Raw genomic sequence first — 12,045 nt, forward strand, 5'->3', positions numbered from 1 at the left:
TTAAACACCCATCGACAACCAATGATATTTTGAGTTGGGAAGGAAGGAACAAGCTGCCAAGTTCCATTGCGTATTATCGCATTGTATTCTTCATCCATAGCACGGCGCCAGTGCTCATGCTTAAAAACTTGAGAATAGCAAGAAGGTTCCTCAAAGGTCGGAGTAATAGCAGACACGGAGAATGGGTGCTTAGGCTTCAGTGAACCAGTTTGAGCCCGAGTGACCATACGCCGAGCAGGTGGTGAATTTAGCAACTCAGGTTATGGTGACATAGGTGTTACCGTCGAACTTAGAGGCTGAACAACTACATCTGGTAGCTGTGAGGGCTGGAATACAGGTAACTCGGTTATTGGTAAGGTGAGGGACTGATCTGGTTGAGATGTATTTCGTAAAGTAGTCTGGGAAGGGTTAGAAGAAAAATTACTTGGAGATGGAGGTATTGTTGGAGAAAGAGGAATTTGTAGCGTGAGAGGATCTGTTGGAGGATTGGTTGATTTCATGTGCACCAACGCATCCTGCAAAAAAAATGGAAACACAGATTCATCAAAGACTACATGACGTGAGACAAAAAATTTTGAGGAAAGAGAATCAAAGCATTTATATCCTTTATGAATTTTACTATATCCCAAGAACACACACGGTTTGGATCGAGGTGATAATTTGTCCTTGGTGTAGGGACGAAGCCAAGAGAAACACATACAACCAAAAACACGCAACAGAGAATAGTCTGGATCCTTTTGAAAAAGTGCATGAAATGGTGATCGATTGTTCAATTGTGGTGTGGGTAATCTATTAATAGTATATACGTACAACCGTTTCAAAAGCATTTGTCCAAAAATGGGAAGGAACATTGGCATGATGTAATAATGCTCTACCAGTTTCGACAATTTGCCTATGTTTACATTCTGCGCAACCATTCTGTTCAGGAGTGTAAAGACAAGAAACTCGTTATGTAATACCATTATCACGTAAATAGTTGGTTAAGGCTTGAAACTCCCCTCCCCAGTCTGCTTGAAAACATTTAATTGGGCGACCAAAAAAAATTTCAACAAGAGTGTGAAACTGAATAAAAACAAAAATAACTTCAGATTTAAAGCGAAGAAAATAGATCCAAGTGTATTTACTAAAATGATAAAAAAAAAAAAAAAAGATCACATAATAGCGATAACCATCATTAGAAACAACCGGGGCAGGTCCCCAAACATCTGAACAAATTAAATCAAGTGGTCCAGAAGCCTAAAAACTAGATTCACAAAAGGAAATCTTATGACTTTTGCTAACAGCACAAGTAGTGCATAAACTAGGAATTTACTAGACTAAAAAATAGTAGATGGTAATCCTTGACGAACGGTAGGATAAGATGCATGAGCCAGACGAGCATGCCAAACACCAAGAGAAGCTGCAAAGGAAGCTGGAGAGGATGGTTTTGTCACAGGAAGCGAGTACAGTCCTCTATTAATCCATCATTTGTGAAGTGGTACCCTCGTTGCCAAATCCTTAATCAAAAAATGGTCAGGAAAGAATTCAACAGACACATTGTTAGATTTAGTAAAGGAATTAATGGAAACTAAATTTTGAGTAGCAGTAGGAACATGAAGAATGTCGTCAAGTTTGAAGTTTTTGTCGGAAGCGACAATAGAACTTGCACCTATATGAGATATTGGTAATTTAGAGCCATTACTTAGAGTTACTTCCTCAGGACCTTGATATTCAAAGTGAATGCCAAGGTTATCCAGATCAGATGTCAGATGATGCGTGGTGCCACTATTCATCAACCAATTTTTGGTAGGTAAATGTTGGGTATTTGCTAGGTTGGAGACAGGTCGTCCAGAAATCCGAGTGCCATTAGATGTCTTGCGTGATGGGCAAACTCGTGAGATATGGCATTTACCTTCACAATTGTGACAAATAATTGTTGACATATCGAAGATTGGAGATGGGATGTTAAAGGATTGAGTGGTATTCTGGACACCACGTTGTTGGGGCATCTGAGAAAAACCATGATTTTGGAAACATCCACGGCTCCTGTTACCTCTATCTCTACCACGACCACGATCGGGAGGATAGGAACTCTGAGTATAGAGTGTTGTCGGCGCTATGACATTAAGAGTCTCATCTTTCTTTAATTGTCGTTCTTCATTCAACAATAATCTATATAAAGCATCAAACGAGATCCTCTTGACGCGATTCAAGTGATCTTGTAAATGGTCGATAGGCTGGTCCCAGTCCAGCAAGAACAAATTTGACCAAATCATCATTAGTAACTGGATGCTGCAATGCAACCAACTTGTCCGCAATTCCTTTTGCCCTTTGCTCATAAGACTCAATACTAGTATTGTCTCGCTGCAATGTGTGTAGTTGTGTTTTTAACTCACGAATTTGAGGCTTCGAACCTGAAGCATATGAAGCAACCAGTTTGTTCCAAGTTGTTTGGGCTGTCTCAACACCAACTAGTTGGGGTAATATTCCTTCAGATACGGAAGCAACGATCCAACTTAACACAAGTTAATCTGCTCTTACCCAAACATGGTAGTCTGGGTTAGGTTGATCATCAAACAGAAACTGCTCTGGAATTACTTGACTACCATCAATATGATGACCAAGTTCACAACCGCGAACCATCGGAAGGAACTGTGTCTTCCACAACAAAAAATTTGATGATGTAAGTTTAAGCGGTAACTGATAAGCAAGGCTAGGAGATGGTAGAGTGGTGACAGTAGAGGTCTGTGTTCTCACAGTTGTTCCCTGCAAAGAAGAACTTGATGAGATGTTGTTGTTCACCATTGAAGCTGCTACAAAGCTTCTGTTTCTATGGCGAGGGTTTAAATTTGGGTTGTTTTAACCTCTTAGGGCCTTGATATCATGAAAGACTTTCTCATTATAATATGTTGTAAATACACGTTATAGTTATACATATAGATCAGGTAAGAGTCCTAGTCTAAGTCATGTAATGAGAATAACAATCCTATGCAAACTAAGCCACAAGTAAATAAATCAATCCAATTCATATTAGACAAGTAAGTTATCCTTCGTCACCTGACAGTTAGCTTTACAAAGAGCAAAGAAGCGATATAATGAAGTAAAGATATCAGTTAGGCAAATTATAGGGATTATATATATATATATATAAATGACTAAGCCATGAAACGTTCGATGAGGACCTTTGAGGTTGGTTACAATTCCAGTTACGGATTATGTCTCCTGCATACACATGCTTAGATTTGCCTATCATGATATTTGATGTCTACTTGTTATGCAGTTTGCTTTACATACTGGTACATGTTTTGTATGTACTGATGTCCCTATTATTTTGGCGTTTCATTTGTATAACTACGAGCTCAGGTACTCAGGACAACAAGCATTTTCAATAGACTAAAGACTTCCAGTTTAGCAGTTGGTAAGCTCCACCTGTACCTGGAGCTATCAGTTATTTAGAGCCTATATTTTGTTACGTATGTACATATATCAGAATGGGTATGTCGGGGCCCTGTCCCGACACAACAAGAAATCATACTTTTAACGACCAATTCATAACGAAGGGATATGAATCTGGTCGTTAAAGGTATACTTATAGCGACACAATTTTTATTCCATCGTTATAAGTCAATTTTCTATTTAACCTTCACAACAGGATAATATCAGACTGTAAATAAAATTAGTATCCAGTTGTTAATTAATAATAATAATAATAGAAAAGAGCGCTACATTAATAAAGCTACCCTCTTCAATTTTTCAAGAACACACGTTTCTCCACCACCCCACTCCTTTGTGAGGAAAACATTATTGATATACTCCACATTTGTCTTTGTTAGAGAATTCAGCAAGCATAGGAAGCCTTGCAAGAACAACTTCTCTCCATTTCAGTTATAGAAAATAGAGTGATGTTTATAGAAAAATCTACAACCCTTGCTTGTAAGAGTAAAATCAGCAAAAAAAGCATTGCGTCTCTTCTAGGTTCGTTAGAGGAGAATCAACAGATAGAGATACTCACGGCTCTGTGCTCCATCTTCTAAAAGGTAATTTTGGTATCCCTGCTTGATAGCATAGCAACAAAATCAACTTTCTTTTCTTATTGCTCTTTGTAACCTTGCTTCGGTTGATAATATTCGGACGTATTCTTGGAGTTCCCATCTCTTCAAGGTAAATTTTTTTATTATATCTATGAATTTCTTTGTGGAATGAATAATTTTTTAAAATTCTGTATTTTCTCAAATTTTAGGTTTTTCTTCTTTTTTGGTGTTCTTGAACTTACATATAAGCTGTATTATATTTTGCCATTGTTATATGTTATGTGTACTGCTTTGAGCACTTCTTATGGTAACCTTGATTGAATTAATAAAAAGTGTGATGATGATGATTATTGATTAAGTTATTAATCTGATAACAAAATCTCCACAGTTCTTATGATTCAAATACTTTGAAGGTGAACTGCATCATTTAACATCTGCTCGTCATATGTTATGTGTACTAATTTTTCGTTTCTATTTAATCATTTATATTGTGATTCAAGACACTGAAAAACTTAAGTTTCTGTACTAATAAGAATCACACAGATAACATGAATCCAAATACTTACAGCTACTTTTTTTTATTGCATCACTTAACATCTTCTTGTCATATGTTATATGTACTGAGTTGCTCGTTTATACTTTTCTCTATATTTTTTTATAGTTCAACACACTGAAAAACTTAATCTGCCGCACTAATAAAAATACATCAGTTACCACGAATCTAAAATACGATTTGACAGCTTCTTCTTTTTTTCGTCTGCATCAGTTAATGTCTACTCATTATACATTATGTGTACTGATTTGCTTATTTATATTTTTCTCTATTTTTTCTTGTGGTTCAAGACACTGATGAAATACATAAGCTACCGCACTAATTAGAGTTCAACAGTTAACATTAATCTAAAACACTGTTTGATAACTTTTTTTGGGTCTACATCATTTAATGTCTGCTTGTCATATTTTATGTGTACTCAGTTGCTCATTTCTGGTTTTCTCTATGTTTTCTTATGGTTCAAGACATGGAAAAACTTAAGGTGCCACTGAAAAGATTAAACGTATCGTCAAACTAGGTAAGAGTACAGGGAGTTCCGTGTTGCATTGATAATTCTACAGTAAAGTAAAGTAGTACACTAGAATTATGGTTCAGTTCTACATTAGTGGGACAAGAAGATCCCACTGGTAGAAATTTCTCTGTAGCATTGCCTTTTGGTTAGCTGCGAGGGTGGGTTGGACAAAAAGAGGTGCTTCTCCAAAGAAGAGAGTCCATTCAAAATGTCGTCACTTAAAGTTGTCTTACCCAATCTACTGCAAGCCTATTAGATAGTTGGTGGAGGATCCAGCCATTATCATGTAGAATGTGACCAAACTAGGACGTAGGAGCATGTCTAAGATCAAGTACCTGTGTAGCGTCAATTTCGATGATTATTGAGTGTAAGTTGTGTATTAAGAAAGCTTAAGTTCATGAAAGTGGGCAAGTAACGTAAACAATAAGCTGTCAGCAACAAAAATAGTGTGTATGCAACCCAAAATACATTTTCCTAAACAATAAGCTGTCAGCAACAAAAAACAATGTCTGATCTCGTCTAAGTTATACCTGTATGATTTCGTATAACCCCTACTGGTCCTCCCCTGTCGGAGACAACATCAAAGGTCTCCATCTGCATTTAACTTAAAGGAGTTATGTTTTTGAGGCCACCATTTAAGCCAAATGAGTATACACATAAGTTTTAATGTAATGATTATGGTCTATAATGCAAAGTACTTGCACCTGGATTGTTGTTGTAAAATATAAATACAAAAAACATTAGCTTTGAGCATGACTTGTGTAGTTGAGATGCCATCAAAACATCTTCTACTTCTTTAATTCCATATAGTCCATAACATGGCAGCAAGTATTAACTTTCAAATCTTTTTTATGGTGCTGTCAACTTTCTAGCGGCTCAAGCCTTCAAAGATTTTCATGATAGTGTTAGGCATTAACCTTCTGAGGCCAAAAAGGCTGAGGAACATGTTTCATAAGCCTGCTGCAGCCAGGCACTGTAGAAACATATGGCTGTGAGTTTCTGCTGCTCTATTGCACATGTGGCATCTATTCTCAATCTGAATCTTCCTTCTTGTAAGGTTAAACCGGTACTAGATTGAATTCATGCATTGCTGTCCACCAGTTCTTCCCTAAGGCAACCAGGGGCGGACCCACGTTGTATCCAGGGGTTCACCCGAACCCCCTGGGCAAAAAATTACACGGTATATATAAGGTAAATTTTCTGTATTTCTGTAGATATATATATTTTGAACCCCCTCAATATCAAAGAGAAACTGATGGCGCAGTGGCAAGTACCCCCAAAATTATGATGTACGTCACTGGTTCGAATCCCAATGAAAGCGTTTTATTTTTTTCTTATTCAGTTTCAGTGTTTTTTTTACTTCAAAAAATGTGCTAAAAGTTTGGTTTTAAACCCATAAGAATTCAAGGTTTCCATTTCCAAAGGCTTATTTCACGTTTATACTTTTATTTTTCGAACCCCTGAACGAAAATCCTGGGTCCGCCACTGAAGGCAACCGCATCACTTTTTATAAGATGGTTTACTATTTTCTTATCTATTGTATCGTGTGTACATCTGTTTCTCCTTGCCTTAGCTGCTGGATAATTGTAAGTTCTGTTTTTGCCTTTATGGCATAGCTTCTTATTCCTTAGAACCTGTTGTTTATTAAAAAATATAGATTATACAACATGTTGCTTCCCTGCTTTAACTTAGGACAGAAGTATTATTGCACCTAGATTACTGTTGCCTTGGTTGCTACTAACAATTGTTGGCTTGCTGCTACATTATTTTCTGCTAACCACTAGGAAGCATTGGTTTAAGGCCTTTAGGTGTTTAGCTTCTACTCTATAATAATGTGATTAATACAAAATCTTCTTTTGTTAATTATTACATATTTAAGAGAAAAATTAGTAGATTGTTTAAAGTTGGGAATTTATTCAGCCGTGGCATGTGTTAAAAGAAGAACTCCAGACTTCTCTTGCCACTACTCATCACTTATCGCTCATCAGAATTGCTCATCTGTTGGTCTAGCTCTTGTCAATTGCTGCTTGATAAAAAAATTATGCATTCTCAGAGTGCTCTTCTCATCAAAGGTAAGTTTCTGCTTTTCTACGTGTATTAATGAATTTGATTCTATGGTGAATCTTGTTTAATTACTCTTTTTAATTTATGGGTTATTGGTGGTGGTGTTACTAACTAATCGAGCAGTGAGGGGTGGTCAGATGTAAGTATTGTTTATCACCTTAGCTAGTTGCTGCCAGACTTTTTTCCAAAGGAGTTTTTTCTAACTCCTTTTCCAAGACTTACTTTTCTTTTAAACTTAAAGTGAAGTAAACTTTTATTTGTCCTTATAATGCCCCTAGAGTATTCTTAACTTTCCTTACTGAAGTTTTATGTCATTCATAAAACACATAAATACAAACTCGTTCCTCAACTAAACATGCGCAGCCTGCGAATGAAACCTCTTCATCTATCTACTTCTTATAATTAAATCTTATGATAACCCTCTAGGAAGCACGAGTATCTATTGAGTTGAGCAGCACACTGTTGTATCTTTGGATGTATGTTGCCTCTCACTAGTACTTCTTAGATGATGTTCTTCATTGTGCAAGCCTCTTGTCTCCTTCTTTGCTCGAATATTTTATTGTTCCTTTCCAACCATATCTAATACACAGCATCCACAAGTGTGACTCTATATATTATAGCCATGTTCCCCTTGCCTTTCTCCCAGTTCATGCACCATTGAACTTCCTAAGTCCATGATCAGGATGGTCTCATTATTCCTAGCCAAATCAAAAGTTTTCTCCATATGCTCTTGGTTGCTGGACTTTCCAGGTTGGTGTCTCACAGTCACTCACGGCTCACTTGCATCCCTCAATGATCAGTCAGTTTCTTATATATAGTTTCCCATGTAGCTTTAGGAAAAGAATGAAGAGCCATTTAGGAGATTCAGCATTGTTACAAATCACTTTCCTCCATGGTAGTTTAGGATATTCTCATAGTAGCTTATAATACATTCTTTTAATAGTGAATGTGGTCATTTGGGTCAGTTCTAGTTCACACATCCCTGTCTTCTCTATATTCTGTTGTATCTTCAAAATCTTCTGTATAATCCAAGTAGCTTGTCTGGGTTCCTTACCCCACAATGAGCTTCCCTACCATAATAGATGTGGACCCATTGAATCCATAACACATCCTTTTTTCTACTTAGATTCCATAGTAACTTACATTGGGATACCTTGTTCCAGATATGAGGGTTAAGAATATTAATGCCTCGTACAACGTATGAAAGGAGAGATTCTATATGACTCTGCCTAGCTGTACCTACAAAAGGTAGCAAACAGTTAGTAATAATTTAAGCGACCTTAGCCTCCTCTCGAAGGATTTGAATATGAGATATTTTTATTTCATCTTCTTTCCTTTTAATTTCAGCTTCATTCATTTTCCATTTGATGCTGGTGAGTCTATTCATCTATCCATTAGGTTCTAGAGCTTGGATATAGATTTAGATATAACACATTGCTTGTCTATTCCACTGTACTGAAGTGTATTTGTTCTTGATGGTACTTTGAAAGGTCGCAAGTTGTTCAATGAAATGTCCAGTAGCAAAGTTGGTGTACAAACTGCTTTACCTTGGCTGCCATCTATGTTGTTTGGACTGTTCAAAAATGTCATCGGGTGCGTGTAAGATCCTTCAAGAGTAGTGTATTTTTGGAGGATCCGACATGCGTGCGGTAACAATTTTAAGAAAGAAACTTAGGCTGCCATGACCACTTCCAAAACCACGTCTTTCGGTTTTTTTCCTAGACCAAATTGAGCAGTATGTTGAAATAGCTAAGGAATTCTACTTAGATGGGATTGTCATGATTGGTGGGGTTGATTCCAAGACAAATTCTCATCTTGTCACTGCAAACATCAGTAGTAAAATGCAACTTGTAGCAGCTGCATTTATTGCCATGGTACAAGTGGCTTTACTTGCTGCAGCTGCACTTGTTGCCATGGTACAAATGGCTTTACTTGCTGTAGCTGCACTTGTTGCCATGCTGCACTGCAGTTGCACTTGCTGGTGCCATGCTGCACTGCAGCTGCACTTGCTTGTAATCTCTTCTTGACCTATCTTTGTAGAGTAGTCCTATAAATGGCTGAAAGAGAGGACAAGAACTTGCCTCCAGGAAATCACTTTCTAGTTGTATGTTAATGAACGAACTTCATCTGTAAAGATCTTCGGTTTTAGAGAATTCTATACTTTTGTTAAGATGTTTTATTTTCTATCAAATGTAGTCATACTAATCCATGCATAAATTTTCAGAGGCATATATACATATTAATGATATGGGAGATTTTATCCCAACCATTTTTGTTTGAAACTTTTGAGTTGTACTAGTTATCACCCGGTAATGCATTAGTTTATATCATCCTCTCGAAAAAATGTGTGGTTGTAGGGTAATTTATCAGAAGTCCAGTTCTCTATTTGACAATTTCTTCGGGATTCGTTTCCAGTCACCAAATGCACTATGCATTCGATAGTCTCATAGATTGTTGGGGCATTCTCCAAGTCCCCTGGCGAATTTGAGGAGTCTACTATCTGCAACATAAGTTCCAAAAGCAAGCACAGATTCCACTTATGTAGACGAGGAAGTATATAACCGAAGAATGATATTCATAGCTCTAGTAATCTATTTCTTAGAACCTCAGACAAACTGTTCTGGAAAAAATTAGCACTCAACATTCCAGAATATATATATATGGTGATAGTAAAACACTTTGGAACCATGTCACTGACAACATATACCCTTCAAAAAGTAAAACTCCTGTGTGAACCGACTTCATGAATTAAGAAATTATACACGACTTCGCAGAAAGTAACTCTATATCCTAATTGCTATTTTTCAATATCATATTAGACTCTAGAGAGAATTATAATAATATAAAAAAACAACTGAAAATATGCTATATTCAGCCATACTATAAGTTATTATTCACGTGTTTTTTATAAACTTAAATGTTTTGCATTCTTTTAGGTAAATATATTGAGGTTTTGTGTTTATACTTTATGAGATTTTTTTGCTAAACTGACATAAGTTTCTTTTTTCATAGCTCAAGAATTCCAATATGAATCTAATGTTCAAGAAAATATGGAGCAAGTTGAAGTTCAAGAGTTCTTTTACCAATTTGATTCGGGGTAGTTTAAAGATGTCTTATTATTTAGATATGCTGAATTTTTTCTCTTTTTTGGAGTTGGTAAAGATAGATCATACTAACTTGAATATGATCTATCTTTCTTTAATTAGTTATTTGTATTAACAATGAAGTTTATTAAGTTAATTATTAAAAAATATGTTTTGGTGTTTCTGTGTATGAAATAATCAATATTATTCAATAGTATAATTTTTGTAAAATAGTAAATAAAAATGGGGTCTTCAAAACTCATTTACAGATAGCTTATCAACTATTGAAATGGCCATTACCGACGGAAAACTTGGTCGTTAAATGTATTGGTAAGAAACTAACATACCATTAACGAATAACGAAAGGAATTTCGGTCATTAAAGTATATGTACTAACTAGAAAGGGACAGACATCAAGGATATACACAAGCACCTGCTAAATATCTTACTAATCTCATGTCAAAGCTGTAGATTCATAAGCAGCGGAACCTATATGAAGACACATACTAAAACATAGATAATGAAAGTGCCCATTGGGCTACTTTACAACGGAAACAAGACTAAGTCTACGAAGCCTCTAAAGAGTATGCCGCTGAGAAACTGATAACTAGTCGGGACAGGGCCCCGACATACCCATTCTGATATATGTACATACGTAGCAAAATATAGGCTCTAAATATCTTATAGCTCCAGGTAGAGGTGGAGCTTACCAACTACTAAACTGGAAGTCTTTAGTCTACTGAAAATGCTTGTTGTCTTGAGTACCTGAGCCTATAGTCATACAAATGAAACGCCAAAATAATAGGGACGTCAGTACATACAAAACATGTACCGGTATGTAAAGCAAACTAAATAACAAGTAGACATCAAATATCATGATAGGTAAATCTGAGCATGTGTATGCATGAGACATAATCCGTAACTGGAATTGTGACCAACCTCAAGGGTCCTCATCGAACGTTTCATGGCTTAGTCATTTATATATATATAATCCCTATAATTTGCCTAAGTGATATCTACTTCATTATATCGCTTCTTTGCTCTTTGTAAAGCTAACTGTCACGGAATCACATGATGGCCTACTGACGGCGATTAGTGAACCCTGTATGGCATCTGTAGCCCACTGTCACGACCACGCATGAAACCTCATAGACTGGTAACGAGGTCTATCAAGGTACGCCCCCAGGGCTCTTGTATGATCTGCCCGCTGGCCTATGTTAGTCAGGTGAATCTACGACGGGAAATTCCAGCTGACTATATCTAAATTATGTGCACAGAGTAGTGTCGCCCGTAGTAGCCCTAAATATACCCACCCTACGCTACAGAGTAATCTATAATCTCAACTGCTTGCAATTATTTATAATAATTAATTCATTAATCACATAGCTCGTAATACAATTCGTGATTACATTCTTTAGCTTGATAATCATATATCTTATAACCTATGCACTTACGAACAGTCTATGGCTGGCTGTTTTCTTTAAATTTATGCAACATGTACACCGCTAACTTCTAAGAGTTCCAACTATAGACAAATGTAGTTGTGTGAAACATATTGCTTCCTTGAAGAGTACTATAACTCTATAGGTTTAGGACTCAACATGAGAGGGTTTATAAAATAGGATAACTTTCTTTCAAGTATCATAGAATCTATAGTGACATTTATAGGAAGAACATGCGAGTTTAGGTCGTGCCTTAAGGGCCAAAGAGGTTTTAGTTTTACATACCTTAATTCGGGACTTACTATCTTACGTCATCAAACTCCTTTGCTGACAACTTTATCTATAACATAAAATCATAAAAGGATAGTATAAGAAACTAATC

General features: G+C 36.4%; 1 long non-coding RNA gene across 1 annotated transcript; it reads left to right on the top strand.

Annotated features, from left to right (window-relative positions):
* Nucleotides 1-3,793: 3,793 nt before the first annotated feature.
* On the top strand, nucleotides 3,794-10,358 carry LOC125874473 (uncharacterized). The gene is made up of 3 exons (XR_007447269.1): nucleotides 3,794-4,016; nucleotides 6,995-7,146; nucleotides 10,151-10,358. It is a non-coding gene; the product is annotated as an uncharacterized LOC125874473 (long non-coding RNA).
* Nucleotides 10,359-12,045: the final 1,687 nt, after the last annotated feature.

Source organism: Solanum stenotomum, chromosome 8, assembly GCF_019186545.1.
Source record: "Solanum stenotomum isolate F172 chromosome 8, ASM1918654v1, whole genome shotgun sequence".
Taxonomy (NCBI): domain Eukaryota; kingdom Viridiplantae; phylum Streptophyta; class Magnoliopsida; order Solanales; family Solanaceae; genus Solanum; species Solanum stenotomum.